Here is a 19,308-nt window from a genome sequence, read left to right on the forward strand (position 1 = left end):
CTTCATAACAGAGGGGACAGGTAGAACCTCAATATGTAGTGACACTTGTTGTGGACCAGGCCAGACCCCCTCAAAACATTTCAAGAAGGTAGCCCAGACCCGAACTTATCTCGTTGTTTTGAGCAGATATGAAGTTGATATTCCAGGAGTGATGCAGCTGGTCAAAACCTCTCGCTTTGAAACAATATAGAATTTATTTACAAGATTACAAAATGAAACACAAGCAAAAGAGACCAGAATAATGTAACCTATCCTAAAACCCAACAGATTACTCCAAATTAATGACACTGTTCCAAATTCCTACAAGAATCCCCATAAATGCCCTATAGCATAAATACAGGATCTTACAAGAGACTGTGATGGCAGGGAGATTCAGCTTTGAACACCTTCTTCCATGGACCTGTTTCTTTTGGATTCCCAGCTAACAACTGACCAGCAGCTCTGCCAGACTGCTCAAACCAAAACAAACCAGAGAAAAAAACTAAGCTGGGAGAACTGGCCATTCCCCTTTCATTGTACAAGTTTCTTTTTAAACTTAAGAGCTTCTTCAGGTAGATAAATGCAGGCAAAATGAAACCTCTGTCTTTACGACATCTCTGAAAAGAAAGGACAGTCTAACCTTGTTCAAGGAGAAGCATTGTCACACACTTAGCATTTGCATTCCAAGGGATTATGACATTAAAAATCACACAACACCAGGTTATAGTTCAACAGGTTTATTCAGAAGCACCAGTTTTCAGATGGGTGATGAAGGAGCAGTGCTCTGAAAGCTAGTGCTTACAAGTAAACCTGTTGAACTATAACCTGGTGTTATGTGAGTTTTAACTTTGTACACCCCGGTCCAACACCGGCACCTCCAAATCAAGGGTCTATGCACAGCTTGAAGCAGCTGCACACAGAAGTGACCATCAGGATGAGTGCAGCATTGGGTACGTTCTTCACCCCTCTTCTCCAGAGGTTTGTACATGGTGTTCCTGCAGGCATACCTTATTTTAGACCTCCAGATAAAATGGAACATGGCTTGGGTGATTGTAATGGTGCAGGTTCAGTGAATGGGCCAGACCTGTGCCACATACAACAACAGAAAGAGAGACTCACACCTGAAAACTAGGTTTTTAACTGTAATGGAGAAGCAGCAGTCCTCTCAAAAGCCCAGCTCCTGCCTCACCTCAGTGATACACTCCTCCCATGCCCCAGCCCCTCCAAACCATATTCCCAGCATGTTTAGGCAATCTGTCCTGACAGTGAAGGGGAAAAAGAATCAATCAATCCCAAAGAACATGGCCTCACTTTTGTCTCAATTTATCTTGGTGCCAAAGTGATGCTCAAGAGTCTGCACTGACAGTGGATCTGAGCAGAAAACTGCAACATCATCCATTTGTAAGGAGGCTTTGATTTCCGCTGCCTGGAATAATCACCCCTCTCAGGCTCACATCCTTTCTGATGGGCTCAGCATGATATTGATTCATATCTAATTGACCATTCCCATTGTGCTTTATTTCAGTAACCTTAAAAGTCAATCTTGAAGGTTGTAAATATGTATTTAACCTTTCTGAGCAATACATTGTTTTGTATAAGTTGAGTAAGCACTATTGAAAACAACTGATCATGTTCTGCTTTGTCCTTTCCGTGGACTAAAGGTTATCATGGAGATTGATTGTTGCTTCAGTGCCTGACAATACTGAGGAAATGATCTTCTGTTATGTCTCTAATAAAAGCTGTAAGATATCAGCATTCTGCGTTTATGGCCTTGGACAACCTCCATCTCATGTCAAGTATTCGGAAAACTTTGGTTCCTTGAAATACTGCTGATCATTTTTGAACTGCATGAAGTGGAACCTTGTCTGGAATTATAGCTTTGTCGCCTTCTTTAAGGATGATGCATGATCTAAGTTTGCTATTTTTCTGTCATGGCATAACAACATTCGATATCCAAGGTGGTGAGTTGATTTGCTTAATGATATTGATTTTTGAAGTCATTTCAACTCTGGAGTCAAGCTCTGTCACGGATTGCAAATGCCAACTCTGTCAAATTTGTGAAACTGCTAGAATTGATGTGTTGGTGCACACAGCATGATAGTGCGCTTTATATATCAGTACTTCGTAAATCTAGTATGGCATGTATAGTCTGCGTCATTGATCACTGTGTGTTCTGGTAGAGTGTGCAACTTTGAAGTCAGGTTTGAAAATGAGGTTTACCACCATAAGGCTTCTGTCTTTGGCTATACAGAACATGAACCTAATGATTTTCAGCACACTGAAATGAGATCATTCTCAAACTAAAAAAGACAGCTGTTGTAAGCTTGAGTGTCCAGGGGTTAGCACTGGGTCATAATTATATATCATATATATTAATGACTTGGAGATGGAAGTGAATGTAATGTAGTTTGCAGATGACACATAAATAGGTGGGAAGGCAAGTGATGAGGATAACACAAAGATGGGGGATATAGATAGTAAGTGAGTATGCATAAAACTTTAAATGGATGTGTGCAATTGATGGCAAATTTGAACTCTTCTTCATCATCCTCAATGTAAGTTGTGATCAGAAGAAATGTAGAGATGAGCTATGTGTGTAATAGAAGTTTTATTTAAAGTTTTAAAAATCTGTTCTCTCATGCTTACAGCAGTTTGCTCCTTTACCTTCACTTTTCTAAGTGACTAAGTAACGGCTTAACTAATCGCGCATTAATCACATGTTAATAAGTAATAGCTTAACTAATCATGCACTAATCATGCATGAATAAGTAATGGCTTAACTAATCACAGATTGAGAAAAAAAAACTGCAGATGCTGGAATCCAAGGTAGACAAGCCAGAAGGCTTGAAGAACACAGCAAGCCAGGCAGCATCAGGAGATGGAGAAGTGTAACCCTCCTTCAATCCTGAGGAAGCATTACACCCGAAACGTTGACTTCTCCGCCTTCTGATGCTGCCTGATTTGCTGTGTTTTTCCAGCCTCCTGGCTTGTCTACCTTGGATTCCAGCATCTGCAGTTTTTGTCTCAAAATAGTTTGAATCACTGTAAAGTCACTTCAAAGGATGCCCTTTGAAGACGTTCTCTGCCTCTCTCAGATGTGTACTCAGTGAGTCTCTTTCTCACTGCCAGACCTTCATGAACTCTTCAGGCGTCCAGCTGTTTGACCACACGAATGAAACAAACTCACTACTCCAGCAATGTAACGTTCCTCAGCCGCTGTCTTCACAACCATCTCATTCCTCAAGACCTCCAGATGCTTTTTAAACACTCCAAAACAAAAAGGAAAGACGGTAATGACATCAACCTGAAACAAAATGGGGAGTTCAGGTCACAGTGAGGGAAAAAAAGACAGTTTAGTTGACCGCACCGTCCAGTCCCCTTATGTGATTTTTATCTTTCCGCTTCCTTAACAAGCTGCAGCAAATGGCCAAGATGCCCACCAGCAGATGGAGCATTTTGAATCCTTTTATTTTGTGGAGCTGATGATGCTGGAGATGTTTGCTTATTTATCCTGTCCCACTCAACTCTAATAATAACTTGTATTTATGGCAGTTCAGATCTTTTGATTTACAGAAGGTTTTCTTTGTTTTTAATAATTACATGAATTATTCATATGTTTTTGCATTAAGGAGACCTCCTGAGCTTTAGAATGACAGTTGAATGAAATCAAAACAGAGTGAGTAAAGTTCAGGTCAAGCCAATTCTGCAGCTGTTTCCCATCACTGCTCTCATGCCCCCATGACATTTTCAGAAATTGGATTGGAGACAAAAGGAAGTTCTCACAACAGTAATCAGTGAAATTACTTAAAGAACAATCTCTCTTATTTGGGTAATATCTTAGGTGTATCTCTGTCTGTGCCCAATGATCTGACATATAACAAGGGTGATCTCAGTCCTATATTCATATAATTTACCAAGCTGTTATAAAGACAATTCCTAGAAGGCATTTGACAAGATGCCACATAAAACGTTATTGGTACAATTAAAACGTATGGTGTACGGGATAACTTATTAGCACGGATGGAAGATTAATGGTTAGCAGAACACCGTAAGTATGCATAAATCATTTTTTTTGATTGGCAGGATGTGGAGTCCTGCAGAAGTCTGTGTTAGCACCCCACTTCATGTCAGACTTACTTGAGGGGAGTGAAGACATGGTATATAAATTTGCAGATGACACAAAGATTGTTGTGTTGAGGACATAAGGAGGGTGCAAACGCTTTCAGTCAGTGGGTCAGTTGGCAAACATAAGGTAAAATAAGACATAGGAACAGAAGTAAGCTACTCAGTTCATTCAGCCTACTCTACCACTGAATGAGATAATCCTGGTTTGATAATCCTTAACTCCACTTATCTGTCTTTTCCCATAACCTTTTATTCATTTACTGATTAAAAATCTGTCTATCTCAGCCTTAACTATACTTAATAACCAGTTTCAACAGCCCTCTAAGAGAAAGAATTTTATAAATTCACAGCCCTCTGAGGGGAAAATCCTCTTTGTCTTTGTCTTACATTTGTGAGCCATTAGTTTCCGGGAAATGTACCATATTGTGAGAAAATGTGATAGATTGGCAGGAAGAATTTAAAAAGTAGCATCTTACTTAAACAGAGAATGACTGTGGAAATTGAGCTGCAGAAGGCCTGTGTGTTCTGGTGCATGAGTAACAAAACGTCTCTATGCAAGTGCAATAAGTAATTAAGAAAGCTAATGGGATGCTATCCTTTATTATGAGAGGAATTGAATACAAAAGTAAGGATCCTCTACTTTAGTTATGCAGGGTATTGGTGAGACTTTTAAATATTGTGTGCAATTTTGTCTCTTATTCAAGGAAGATACAAATGAATTGGTGATTTTTTTTCAAGGAATTTGCTAGATTGACAGCTGGATTCAGTGGATTGTCATTTGAGGATGGGCTGAACTGACTGGCTTTGTTCTACCGCGGTTTAGAAGAGTGAGGAGTGCCTTGATTAAAGTGAATGGTCTTCTCAAAATGGATGTAGAAGGTATCTTTCTTCTTACATGTTGGACACCATTTTTAAAAAGTAGAGGGTTAGTTTTTTTAGAACAGAAGAGAGGCCAATATTTTCCTCTAACAGGGTTATTCACTTTAGAACACTCTGACTTAGAAAGTGGTGGCTTTGTATTTATTGAATATTCTTAAAGCAGAGATAGATTGATTCCCTGGTCAAACAAAAATCTAAGGTTCCAGATGAGAATGTAGAATTCAAAACATAAAGATCAGCCATCATCTCATTTGAAGGTAAAGAAAGCTTGAGGGGCTAAATGGTCTAATTCTGTTCACCCTCTCACCAACTTTTATGGATGCACCATTGAAAGCATTCTATCTGGACGTATCACAGCAACTGCTCTGCCGGGGACTACAGAAGGTTGTGAACACAGACCTTCCATCCATTGACCCTTCTTGATACTTCGGAAAGGCAGCTAACATCATCAAAGACTCCTCTCTGCCCATTATAATCTCTTCCAATTTCTTCTGTTGGTACAAAAGCTTAAATACATGTACCAACAGATTCAAGAACAGCTTCCTCCCAGCTGTTATTAAACTTCTAAATGGGCCTCTCAATTTTCAAATTTGATGTAGATATTGATTTTTCTGAACCTTCTTTGCAGCCAAACTTTTGTATTCCTTCCTCTGCTCAATCACCCTGTGATCTTTGTATGTAATGGTCTGCCTGCAGCCCACGCAAAACAAAACTGTTCACTGTACTTAGGTACATGTGACAATAATCAAGGAAATCAATCAAATCAATTTGAATGCTCATGTCATTAGCTGATGCTAGAGTATATTTGATAAAATAGTCAGTGTTTCTTGTTACTGCAGTGTTATAGTTGATAGTATTGATGGATGGAGCTATGATGAGATGGCATTGAGTTTCTGTTAAAGCCGATTTAATAATGATCTTGAAATTGTAGGATACATTGTAGAAGAGTGGGAGGTAATTGCCTAGTGGTATTATTGCTAGGCTATTAATACTGGAACCCAGGTAATGGCTGGAGACCTTGGTTCAAATACTGCCATAGCAGGTAGTGGAATTTGGATTCAACTTTTAAAAATCTAGAATTAACAGTCTAATGATGACCATGAATCCATTGCCACTCTTTGGGTGGAATCCCATCTGGTTCACTAATTCCCTTCAAGGAAGAAAACTGCCTGCTCTGGCTTATATGTGACTCCAGACCCACAGCAATTTGGTTGTCTCTTAAACTGCCCTCTGAGCAATTAGGGATGGGCAGTACATGCAGGCCGAGCCAGCGATGCCCTTATCCCATGGATGTTTTTTTTAGAAAAAGTTTATTTACTTCCCAGACATCTCTGGTCTTGTTTGGGTGAGGCCGTGTGTTATTTTTATCCTTCAATTATTCGGCCAGGAAGAATATCAAAGTTGATTCTGGTCCTATCATTATACAATACCCACAGCATAAGTGGTTTGATTCCTCCCCTTAACTAGGCAATGTTAGGTATGAAAACTGAGTTGAGGAGCTCAGAAACAGGTTAACTTATTGATCTGAGTTCAATCCATTGAACTGAGTTTTCCTTATTGCTTTATTCTTCGAGCATGACCAAAGATTTTAAGGTTATATAGTTTTCTTAATGCCAGATGGGTGGCATGGTGGCTCAGTGCTGTGTCACAGCACCAGGGTCCCAGGTTCGATTCCAGCCTCAGGCAACTGTCTGTGTGGAGTTTGTACATTCTCCCCATGTTTCCTGGGTTTCCTTCAGGTGCTTTGGTTTCCTCCCACAGTCCAAAGATGTGCAGGTCAGGTGAGTTGGCTATGGTAAATTGCCCATAATGTTATGTGCATTAGTCAGAGAGAAATGGGTCTGGGTGGGTTACTCTTCGGAGGGTCAGTGTGGACTTGTTGGGCCGAAGGGCCTGTTTCCACACTGTAGGGAATCTTATCTAATTTAATGTGGAGTCAGAAAAGTAATATGGTAGAATAATGCAATTTATTTGCATCTTGCAGTTCAATGATGTTGCTGCTAGGTGGCACAAGTGGACTTTAACAGACATGGCTCCATTAACTGTGAAATGCTTCATCCCATTCTGTAATGTTCATTGAATATTGTTACTGGAGTGGATTTCTGAGGATCTGTGTGGGAATTGTATTTTCTGTTAACCCTTTCAGAGGTTAGCTAGCAAACGTTTTCACATAATTAATCACTTATGACTATTTCCAGTGGTAAACATAAACAGTTGTGAACTTCTTGCTCAAGTTTATTTTATACTTTTGATTTCCAAATTTGAAATAAATATTCTCAGAGCAGTTCTGCACAATATTCTCATTTGCCTTATCATTACAATTGGAAAGAATTGTACTCAATGTTCAGTACAGCCCATGTTTTGATTCACATGTATGATTATAACTTTTCCATTCAATTTTTGTGACCCAAATTTCAATTCCACCTGCCTTAACAGTCCGCCTAGTCTTTCTTGAATCATTCAGTAATAAGCTGGTTATTGATCCTGTTATTTTTACTAAGGTTCAAACTATGCCATCCTACACCATCTTTCTCCATGTGGCAATCTACTTGCAGTAGACTACACAGTGATGTTTAATAGATGCGGGGAGTTCTCCTGCCAGTTCTCCTGATCATAAGCTTCAAGTGATAGTATTCTGGAAACCTCAAGGACACATACAACAGAATTTCTTTCAATCTGTTTTCTTTTTATTTGTTTATAAGTTAAGCATGTGGCTGGCCAGGCCATATTCACTGCTCATCACCTTTTCCCTCACCATGATATGCTTTATGTGCCTAGGAGTTCCCTTGGGTAGTGACCTCGATCTAACATTTTGCTGCTTCATTAATGAACGTCTTTCAAAGGTTAGGATAGAAATGTGCATGTTTGCTGATAATTTGCTGTATTCAGTACCAAATATAAATCCTCATTTATCAAAGCAATTTATATCTGCAAGTAGCCAAGCTTGGGCAACAAACACATGAACTGATATTTATATGGCATATATCCTAAGCAATGGCATTCTCCAATAAAAGAGGATATTACTGCTTCCTATTGCAGCTCAATTACATTAATACTGTTGAATTCTCCACCAGCATTGGAGTTCACTAATGGTCAGAAATGTAACAGGAACAGCCATATAAATAGTGTGCCTCCAAGACAAAGCCAGAAACTGATTTGATTTGATTTGATTTATTATGGCCACATGTACCTGGGTACAGTGAGAAGTTTTGTTTTGTGTGCCGTACAGACAGACCAAATGCCCTCAAAAAATTTTAAGAAGTTAGTCTAGACTTTATCCTTTTCTTATTTTAAAGGTAGCTATGAAGTGCCGTGCTCCAGATGTGATGTCATTGGTGAAACTACTTGATGTTAAACAAAACACAATTTATTTAAACGGTGTAGCTAAAATACAAACAAAGGAAAGAGCACTTTAAAATAACTTAATTATTGGAAACACTAACTGAATAATAGTCACAGTAACTAATTAATTAATTAATTAGTAATTAACCTATTACTAATTAACTGTTCCATAGTAGCATTCCATAAGCACACTCCTTGACAAAAACATAAATTCAGACACAGATTCTTACTTATAGTTCTCCAATCCAGGAGGGAAGAACATCAGAAAGAGATATCAGGGAATGTAGCAGCTCAGAGTCATTCATTGAAGCTCCAACTCTTCTGGGAACTCAAGCAGTTTCTGACTGCAACAACAAAGAAAATACTAGAAAGCCTGAGCTGGGAGAACTGGCCATTCCCATTTAAACAGCTTCCATTGTTCCAACTTTTTAAAGAATCCTGAAGGCCTCCAAGTTATTTGCTTAGGCCATATCCATGAGCTAGTTTGCCATCTCTGCCTTTCCAACCTCTCTTCAAAAAAGCCCAAGACAAAATAACGTTTTAAAGTGACAACATTGTCACAGTATCATACAGAGTGCGTTAGGATAATAGAACAGAGCGAGGAATACAAAGTTATGGTTGCAGTGAAGGTGCACAGAGAGTGAGATTAACATTAAATTTAAAATTTGAGAGGTCCATTCAGAAGTCTGATAACAATGGGAAATAAACTGTTCTTGAACGTATTCACACATGTCTAAAATAATTGTATCTTCTGACTGACAGATGAAGGTGGAAAGGAGTATAACCACGTGGAAGGGGTCTTTGATTATGATGGTTGCTTTCCATAACGGTGGGAGGTATAGGTAAAGCCAATGTTTAGAAGGCTGGTTTTCATGATGGATTGGGCTGTGTACACAACGCTTTAGTTTCTTGTGGTCTTGTGAAGAACAGTTGCCAAACCACACTGTCATACATCCAGATAGAATGCTTTCTATGGTAAATCTACAAACATTGGTGAGAATCCTTGTGGACACTGAATTTCCTTAGCCTCCTGAGGAAGTAGAGATGATGTTGTGCTTTCTTGACCATTACATAGACATGGGTAGATCAGGACAGATTGTTGGTGATTATTACTCCCAGGAGCTTGATGATCTTGATCATCTCCACCTCAGCACCATTGATGCAGGTAGGGGCATGCCCTCCACTCTGCTTCTTAGTGTCAATAACCAGATCCTTTGTTTTGCTGAGGAGAGATTGTCATCTTTACACCATGTTGCTAAGCACTCAATCTCTGTCCTGTATTCTGTCTTGTCATTGTTTGAGATTCGCTCTACAGCGGAGGTATCATCAGCAAACTTGTGAATGGTGTTAGGGAGGAATTTGGTGTTTAAGGAGTATAATAGGGGGCTGAGTACACAGCCTTGTGGGTCACCAGTATTGAGGATAATGTAGAGGAGGTGTTGTCACCTATTCTTATTCATTGCAGTCTATGGGTCAGGAAGCCAAGAATTCAGTTACAGTGGGAGGAGCAAATACATAAGTCTTGGTGTTTAGAGAAGAGTTCATTTGGAATTAGGGAGTTGAAGGTGGAACTGCAGTCAATATGTAGGAGCCTAATGTAGGTATCCCTGTTATCCAGATGCTCCAGGGATGAGTGTAGGCCCGGGAGGTGGCATCTGCTGTGGACCTGTTGCGCTCGTAGGCTAACTGCAAAGGATTTGTTAGGCTGGAGTTGATGTGAGCCACGACTAACCTCTTGAAGCACATCATAATAAAGGAGGTCAGGGCCACCGGGTGGAAATCATTGAAGCATGCTGCATGACTTTTGTTTAGCACAAGGGTGATGGTAGTCTTCTTGAAGCAGCTGGGGACTTCCAATTATAGGAAAGTGAAGTTAAAAATGACTGTGAATACTCCTACCAACTGGTCCACACAGGATCACAGCCGGGGACTCCACCTAGGCCAGTCGCTTTCTGTGGGTTCACTCTCAAGATGGCCAATCTAACAACTGCAGTGGTGACCGTGGGTACAGGTACATCCAAGGCTGTTGGCATAGGTGACACCTTCTATTCAAAGTGAGTTTAGAATGCATTGAGCTTGTTGGGTAGGGCTATACTATTGTCCACAATCCTTTTTCGAATTTGCTTTGTAGCATGTTATGTCATTCAACTCTTGCCACAAATAATGGGTGTCCGTGTAATCGGTCTGCGCCTCAAGTTTAGTTTGGTATTGCCGCTTGGATTTCTGATGACCTTACAGAGGTTATACCCGGATTTCCTGTATACATCAGGGTTGCTTAAACTGCACATCTCAGGCCTGGACTTCTGTAGGAAGTGCATCTCTCAGTTCATCCATGGCTTCTGGTTTGGGAACATTCAGATTAAATTTTTCAGCATGCAGTTTTCTACATGCTTGCTAATAAAGTCTGTGATGGTCTTGACATACTCGTTTAGGTTGGCCGCTGAGTACTTGAATATGGTCCAGTCCATTGACTCTAATCAGTCCTGGAACCTCTTCTGCAGCCTAGGTCCAACATTGCACTTCTTTCTTTAGTGAGTTCTCACACTCCAATTCCTGCTTGTAGGTGATTATTCCCTCAAACTAGGAGTACTGTATGAGTAAATTTGCTGCTGGCTTCGCAAAACCCACCTTCCAAAGACAAGTTACAAATCAGTAATATGATGGAATATAGCTCAACTAATAAATATAGATTCAACAATGAAGTTTGTCATCATCTGTGACGCACAATGTTGCTATAGACAGAATGGCTAAATGGCCTCTTTCTTTGCCCTTACTTTTCAATGGTTCTATAATACCAAAGATAATCAACACTGGATTCATCACCTTAAAATTTACTCCTTCCACTATGAGCACACATTATATATAAATGATGTGTTGCAACAATTTATGTCTGCGTGGGTTTCCCCCGGGTGCTCCGGTTTCCTCCCACAGTCCAAAGATGTGCGGGTCAGGTAAATTGGCCACTTTAAATTGCCCATAGTGTTAGGTAAGGGACAAATGTAGGGTATGGGTGGGTTGCGCTTCGGCGGGTCAGTGTGGACTTGTTGGGCCGAAGGGCCTGTTTCCACACTGTAAGTAATCTAATTTAATCTAATCTAATTCAGTAACATATCTTCAACAGGATCTCCAAAATCCATGATTTCTACTGCTAAGAAGAACAAGGCAGCAGATGCATGGCAAAAGTGAGGACTGCAGATGCTGGAAACCAGAGTTTAGATCAGAGTGGTGCTGGAAAAGCACAGCAGGTCAGGCAGCATCCGAAGAGCAGGAAAATCGACGTTTTGGGCAAAAGCCCTTCATCAGGAATAGAGGCAGGAAGCCTCTGGGGTGGAGAAATAAATGGGTGGGGCGGGGCTGGGGAGAAGGTAGTTAAAAGTACAATAGGTGAATGATAGGTCAGTGGGAAGGGTGGAGTGGATAGGTGGGAAGGGAGATTGGAAGGTAGGACAGGTCATGAGGATTGTGTTGAGCTGGAAGGTTGGAACTGGGGTAAGGTGGGGGGTGGAGAAATGAGGAAACTGGTGAAGTCCACATTGATGCCCTGGGGTTGAAGTGTTCCGAGGCGGAAGATGAGGCATTCTTCCTCCAGACGTCGAGTGGTGAGGGACCGGCCATGGAGGATGTCCTCGGCAGAGTGAGAGGGGGTATTGAAATATTGGGTCACGGGGCAGTGTGGTTGATTGGTGCAGGAGATGTTCCCTGAAGCGCTCTGCAAGAAGGCGTCCAGTCTCCCCAATGTACAGGAGACCGCATCGGGAGCAATGGATATAATAAATGACATTGGTGAATGTGCAGGTGGATGTGGAAGGCTCCTTTAGGGTCTTGGAAGGAGGTGAGGGAGGAGGTGTGGGTGCAAGTTTTGCAATTCTTGCGGTGGCAGGGGAAGGTGCCAGGTCGGGAAGGGGGTTTGTTGGGCGATGTGGACCTGACCAGGTAGTCACGGAGGGAATGGTCTTTGCAGAAAGTGGAAAGGGTTGGGGAAGGAAATATATCTCTGGTGGTGGGGGCCGTTTGGAGGTGGCGGAAATGTCGGCGGATGATTTGGTTAATGTGAAGGTTGGTAGGGTGGAAAATAAGGTTCGGGGTGTTCTGTTCTTGTTACGGTTGGAAGGGTGGGGTCTGAGGGCGGAGGTGCAGGGTGTGGATGAGATGCATTGGAGGGCATCTTCAACGACGTGAGATGGGAAATTGCGATCTCTAAAGAAGGAGGCAATCTGATGTGTTCTGTGGTGGAACTGTTCCTCTTGGGAGCAGATACGGCGGAGGTGGAGGAATTGGGAATACGGGATGGCATTTTTGTAGGAGGTAGGGTGGGAAGAGGTGTAATCCAGGTAGCTGTGGGAGTCGGTGTTAAGTTGGTCGTCATTAATGGAGATGGAGAGGTCCAGGAAGGGGAGGGAGGTGACAGAGATGGTCCAGGTAAATTTAAGGTCAGGGTGGAATGCGTTGGTGAAGTTGATCAACTGCTCAACCTTCTCGGGGAAGCACGAGGTGGCGCCGATGCAGTCATCAATTTAGCGGAGGAAGAGGTGGGGAGTGGTGCCGATGTAACTACAGAATGCATGACTATGCCACTTCCAAGTTTCCCTTCAATTGATACATCTTTCTAATTTGTAGCTGTTTCAGATGTTCCTTCACCTATCACTGGATCAAAATCGTGCAACTCCCTTCTTAACAGCCTTGTGAATAATGCGGAACTTAATTATTGTTGAAAGGAGACATGAAGTCAAAGCTTTTTATCTTGTATTCATCAGGACTAAGTTGTAATAAAAAGGACATGGAAAAGTAACATGAATTTAGTGCTGATCAGTTGGATCACTGTTGGCAAGACAATGCAGCAGGGACAGATAACTGTCAATCTTTGATCTCAGATCAGGCAGGTAGAATACTGATTTGTCAAGATGACTAAATTCCCTACAGTATCAAAACAGAGCATTTGGCCCAACAAGTCCACACCAACCCTCCGAAGAGCAACCCATTCCCCTACCCTATGTTTACCCCTGACTAATGCACCGAGCACTACGGACAATTTAACATGACCAATTCACCTGACATGCTCATCTTTGGATTGTGGAAGAAAACTGGAGTACCCAGAGGAAACCCACGCCGATGCAGGGCAAATGTGCAAACTCCATACATTCAGTTGCCAAGGCAGGGATTGACCCTGGTTCCTGGTGCTGCGAGGCAGCAATGCTAACCACTGAGTCACCATGCCACCCTTGGAAATATAGCAAATGTTGCCATGTCTCTTTTCACATTGAAAAGATGTAAAGCATGTACAAGTTAATTTTGCCTGCATAAAACAGGGTCTTGTAGTAAGTCCAAATGATAATCTAAAATTGGTTTCTAGTGTAATTCCTAGCACAGCCTACATTATTTAGTAAATGTTATCCAAGAGCAGAATGATATCTGATGGTGGATGTCACTTTCTGAGACTTGTGAGTATGAGCTTAGCTTAGCTTACTTACAGTGTGGAAACAGGCCCTTCGGCCCAACAAGTCCACACCGACCCACCAAAGCGCAACCCACCCATACTCCTACATTTACCCCATACCTAACACTACGGACAATTTAGCATGGCCAATTCACCTGACCTGCACATCTTTGGACTGTGGGAGGAAACCAGAGCACCCGGAGGAAACCCACGCAGACACGGGGAGAACGTGCAAACTCCACACAGTCAGTCGCCTGAGTCGGGAATTGAACCCAGGTCTCAGGCGCTGTGAGGCAGCAGTGCTAACCACTGTGCCACCGTGCCGCCCACTAAGTATGAGCTGGTTGAACATGATTGACCTGCTGTCCACTACAAATGGCCAAGAGGATGTTTTATTTGATATTGTCTTGATATTTGAAGTTTTTTGGATACACAGCCTTCATACCTGACATCACTCTGACACTGAAACTCATATATACATTCTTTGTCATATATAGTTTTTGTATAACTTTGTTATTATCCCATTTGATGTTACCACTGGACGAATCAGATCCTTGACTAAAATTGGCTTGATAGATCATATTTTGCTTTTTGTGTTTAAATGAGGCATTCTTTCTTAAGCACAAAATGATTCAGATTTAGCTTTAACAATAAAACAAAAGAATGTTTATGATACAATAAAAAAACTAAATTATTTACATATCATACAATTTCAAAGATTTAACAACACACGGCAAAGCAAAATCTTATCTCTCCCAACAACATCACTCAACTATATACACATATCAGCGATAGCTTCCTTTCTATCATATCTAAAGGCTTTTAACAGATGGTAGTAAGGAACCCATTGAGAAATTCCTCAATTGATAAACTAAGGAAAAGGACCTCATTTTATTGCTCTACTTCAATGGCAAATTTGAATGCAGGATGGTGTACATTAAGCCAGTAGGTTTTAATCTGTTTGGATTTCCAGAAGGCCTTTGACAAGGTGACACACAGTAGGCTGCTAAATAAGATGGGTTACATGGTGTTAGGGATAATATTCTGGAATGAATAGAGGATTTTCTGGGTGGCAGAAGGCAGAGAATGAGGATGACGGGTTTTTTTTACGTGGCAGGCAGTGACGAGCAGAGTTCTGCAGGATTCCATGTTGGGACCACTGTTATTCACATCATATAAGGAACAAAGAACAAAGAAAATTTACAGGCCAGGAACAGGCCATTTGGCTTTCCAAGCCTGAGCCAATCCAAATCCACTGTCTCAACCAATCGCCGAATTCCTAAGCATCTGTTTCCCTCTACTCCCCACCTACACATGCACCTGTCCAGGTGCACTTAAATGAATCTACTGTGCCTGCCTCTACCACCTCTGCTGGCAACGCGTTCCAGACGCCTACCACCCTCTGTGTAAAGTACTTGCGTCATATACTCCCCTTAAAATTTTCACTACTCACCTTGAACTCGTGACCTCTCGTGATTGAATCCCTCACCCTGGAAAAAGCTTATCTCTAACTACCCTGTCTATACTCTTGATGATTTTGTAGACCTTAATCAAGTCCCACCTCAATCTCCTTTTTTCTAATGAAACCGATCCGAACCTATTCAACCTCTCTTCAGAGCTGGTGCCTTCCAAACCAGGCAACATCCTCGTAAACCTTCTCAGCACTTCTCCAAAGCATCCACATCTTGTTGGTAATGTGGCAACCAGAACTTTACACAGTATTCTATATGTCTCGTACAATTTTAACATGACTTGCCAGCTCTTATACTCAATACTCAATCAAGGAACACAAGAATACCATATGCCTTCTTGACCACTCTAATCACCTGTGCAGCAACCTTCAGGGTACAATGGTCCTGAACTCCCAGATCTCTCTGCTCATCAACTTTCCCAAGGCTCTTCTGTTTACAGTATAGTTCATTCTAGTATTAGACTTCCCAAAATACATCACCTCACATTTGCCTGAATTGAACTCTATTGCCACTTCTCCGCCCAACTCTCCAATCTATCTATATTCTCCTTTATTCTTTGACAGTCCCTATGCTTTCTGCTATTCCACCAATCTTCGTGTCATCTGCAAACTTGCTGATAATACCAACAATGCTCTCTTCCAGATCATTTATGTATATCACAAACAACAGTGGCCCCAACACTGATCCCTGCGGAACACCACCAGTCACCTTTCTCCATTTCGAGGAACTCCCTTCAACTACTAATCTCTGTCTCCTGTTGCTCAACCAGATCTTTATCCACCTAGCTAGAACACCCTACACACCATGTGACTTCACTTTATCCATTATTTACCATGGGGAACATTACTAAAGTCCATGTATATGACATCGACAACCCTTCCTTCATCTATCAACTTGGTCACTTCCTCAAAGAACTCTATTAAGTTGCTAATAACACTATTAAATTGTTTCCCTCACACAAAACCATGTTGCCTATTACTGATAACCCAATTCTTTTCCATATATACATAGATTTTATCCCTCAGTACCTTCTCCAGCAACTTTCTCACCACTGACGTCAGACTCACTGGTTGGTAGTTACCTGGAATATCCCTACTAACCTTCTTGTATAGGGGACAACATGAGCAACCCTCCAGTCATCGGGACCTCACCTGTGTTTAAGGATGCTACAAAATATCTGTCAGGGCCTCAGCTATTTCCTCTCTCACCTCCTCCAGCAACCTGGGATAGATCCCATCTGATCCTGGGGATTTGTCCACCTTAATAACCTTTAGCCTACCCAACACATCTTCCCTCCTTATGTCAACGTGATTCAGAGTAAACAAACGTCTATCTCTAATCTCAGCATACATCACCTCCCGTTCCTCAGTGAGCACTAATGCAAAGTAATCATTCAGAATCTCACACATTTTCTTAGGTTCGACACACAACCTTCCATCCTTATCCTTTCATGGACCAACTCTTTCTCTGGTTACCCTCTTGCTTCTGATATAAGAATAAAAGGCCTTAAGATTCTCCCTAATTCTGCTCGTCAAAGCTATTTCATGACCCCTTTTAGCCTGCTTTATTCCTCACACAAGAATGGTCCTACTCTCCTGATACTCCTCCAAGACTTGTTCTGTTCTTAGCTGTTTGGACCTTATGTACACTTCCCTTTTCCTCCTGGCTAGTCACATGATTTGGCAGCATCCAAGGAACAGAAAATTCGACGTTTCGGGCCAGAGCCCTTCATCAGGAATGAGGAGAGTGTGATGAAGGGCTTTGGCCCGAAATGTCGAATTTCCTGTTCCTTGGATGCTGCCTAACCTGCTGTGCTTTAACCAGCAACACATTTTCAGCTCTGATCGCCAGCATCTGCAGACCTCACTTTTTACTAGTCACATGATTTCTCCTGTCATCCACAGTTCACGAATCTTGCCTTTCCTATCCCTTTCAAAGGGACATGTCTATCCTACACGATCTTTAACCTATCTTTGAAAGCTTCCCACATATCAAATGCAGACTTCCCTTTAAATAGCTGTGTCCAATCCACATTTCCGAGCTCCTGCCTAATTTTGATAACATTAGCTTTGGCCCAGTTTTGTACTCGTTCTTTAGGACCACTCTCACCTTTGTCTACGAATATTCTAAAACTTACAGAATTGTGGTCACTATTCCCAAAGAAATCCCCCACTGCAACCTCTACTACCTGGCCTGGCTCATTCCCCAACACCAAGTCCAATATGGCACCTTCCCTTGTCAGACTATTGACAAAGAGCTGTAGAACACGGAACAGAGATAAGTACAGCACAGAACAAGCCCTTTGGTCCACGATGTTGTGCCGAGGTTTAATTCTAATGTAAAATATAGTAACTTAACCTACACACCCCTCAATTCACTGCTGTCCATGTGCATGTCCAACAGTCACTTAAATATCCTCCCACTACTCAGTAGTGAGATAGCACCTGTAAATAGATGCAGTAGTGCAGCCTGACCAATACAGTGAGGTGCAGTCTTTAAAAATCCTATCGCATTTCTAACGCCCCTCCCCCAAGTCCCTACCTTTTATCTTAGCCTGCTTGGCATACTTTCCTCATTCCTGAAGAAGGGCTCATGCCCAAAGCGTCTATTCTCCTGCTCCTTGGATGCTGCCTGACCTGCTGCGCTTTTCCAGCAACACATTTTCAGCTCTGATCTCCAGCATCTGGAGTCTTCACTTTCTCCTAGTCACTTAAATATCCCTAATGGCTCTACTTCCACCACTACCGCTGGCAACACATTCCATGCATTCACAACTCTCTGCATAAAGAACCTACCTCTGATGTCTCCTCTATACCTTTCCCCTAAAATCTTAAAACTATGACCCCTCATACCTATCAATCCTACCCTGGGGAAGAGTCTCTGGCTATTGATTCTATCAATTCCTCTCATTAGTTTGTACACCTCGATCAGGTCTCCTCTCTTCCTCCTTCTCTCCAGAGAGAAAAGTCTGAGCTTTTTCAACCTTTCTTCATAAGGCAAGCCCTCCAGTCCAGGCAGCATCCTGGTAAACCTTCTTTGCAACCTGTCCAAAGCCTTCATATCTCTCCCATGGTAAGGCGACCAGAACTGTTCACAATATTCCAAGTGTGGTCTCACCAGGGACTTATAGAGCTGTAGCAAAACCTCGCAGCTCTTAAGCACAATCCCCCTGTTAATGAAAGCCAAAACACCATCTGCTTTCTTAACAACCCTATCCACTTGGGTGGCAACTTTGAGGGATCAATGTACTTGCACACCCAGATCCCTCTGTTCCTCCACACTGCCAAGAATCCTGTCTTTAATCCTACATTCAGCATTCAAGTTCAACCTTCCAAAATGCACCACTTCGCATTTATCCAGGTTGAACTCCATCTGCCATTTCTCAGCCCAGCTCTGCATCCTGTCTATGTCACGCTGCAGCCTGTGATACTCCTCGATACTATCGCTAACACTTCCAACCTTTGTGTCATTTGCAAATGTACTAACCCACTCCTCAACCTCTTTATCCGAGTCATTTATAAATACTACAAAGAGCAGAGGCCCAAGAACAGAGCCCTGCAGTACCCCACTCAACACTGACCTCCAGGCAGCATGCTTTCCATCTACAATCAACTCTCTGCCTTCTATCAACCAGCCAATTCTGAATCCAGATCGCCAAATCCCCCTGTATCCCATACTTCCTGACTTTATGAATGAGCCTACCATGGGGAACCTTTTCAAGTGCCTTGTTGAAGTCCATATACACCACATCCACTGCTCGACTTTTGTCGACCTGTCTTGTCACCTCCTTGAAGAACTCAATAAGATTTGTGAGGCATGACCTGCCCCTCACAAAGCCATGCTGACTGCCTTTAATCATGCTATGCTTTGCCAAATAGTTATAGATCCTATCCCTCAAAGTTCTTTCCAAAACTTTGCAGACAACAGAAGTAAGGCTGACTGGTTTGTAATTGCTAGGGATTTCCCTATTACACTTCTTGAAAAGAGGAACAACATTCGCCTCCTTCCAATCCTCTGGTCCGATTCCCGTGGAGAGTGAGGAGGCAAAGATTGTCGCCAGTGGCTTAGCAACCTTCT

This window comes from Hemiscyllium ocellatum, chromosome 1 (assembly GCF_020745735.1).
Source record: "Hemiscyllium ocellatum isolate sHemOce1 chromosome 1, sHemOce1.pat.X.cur, whole genome shotgun sequence".
NCBI lineage: Eukaryota > Metazoa > Chordata > Chondrichthyes > Orectolobiformes > Hemiscylliidae > Hemiscyllium > Hemiscyllium ocellatum.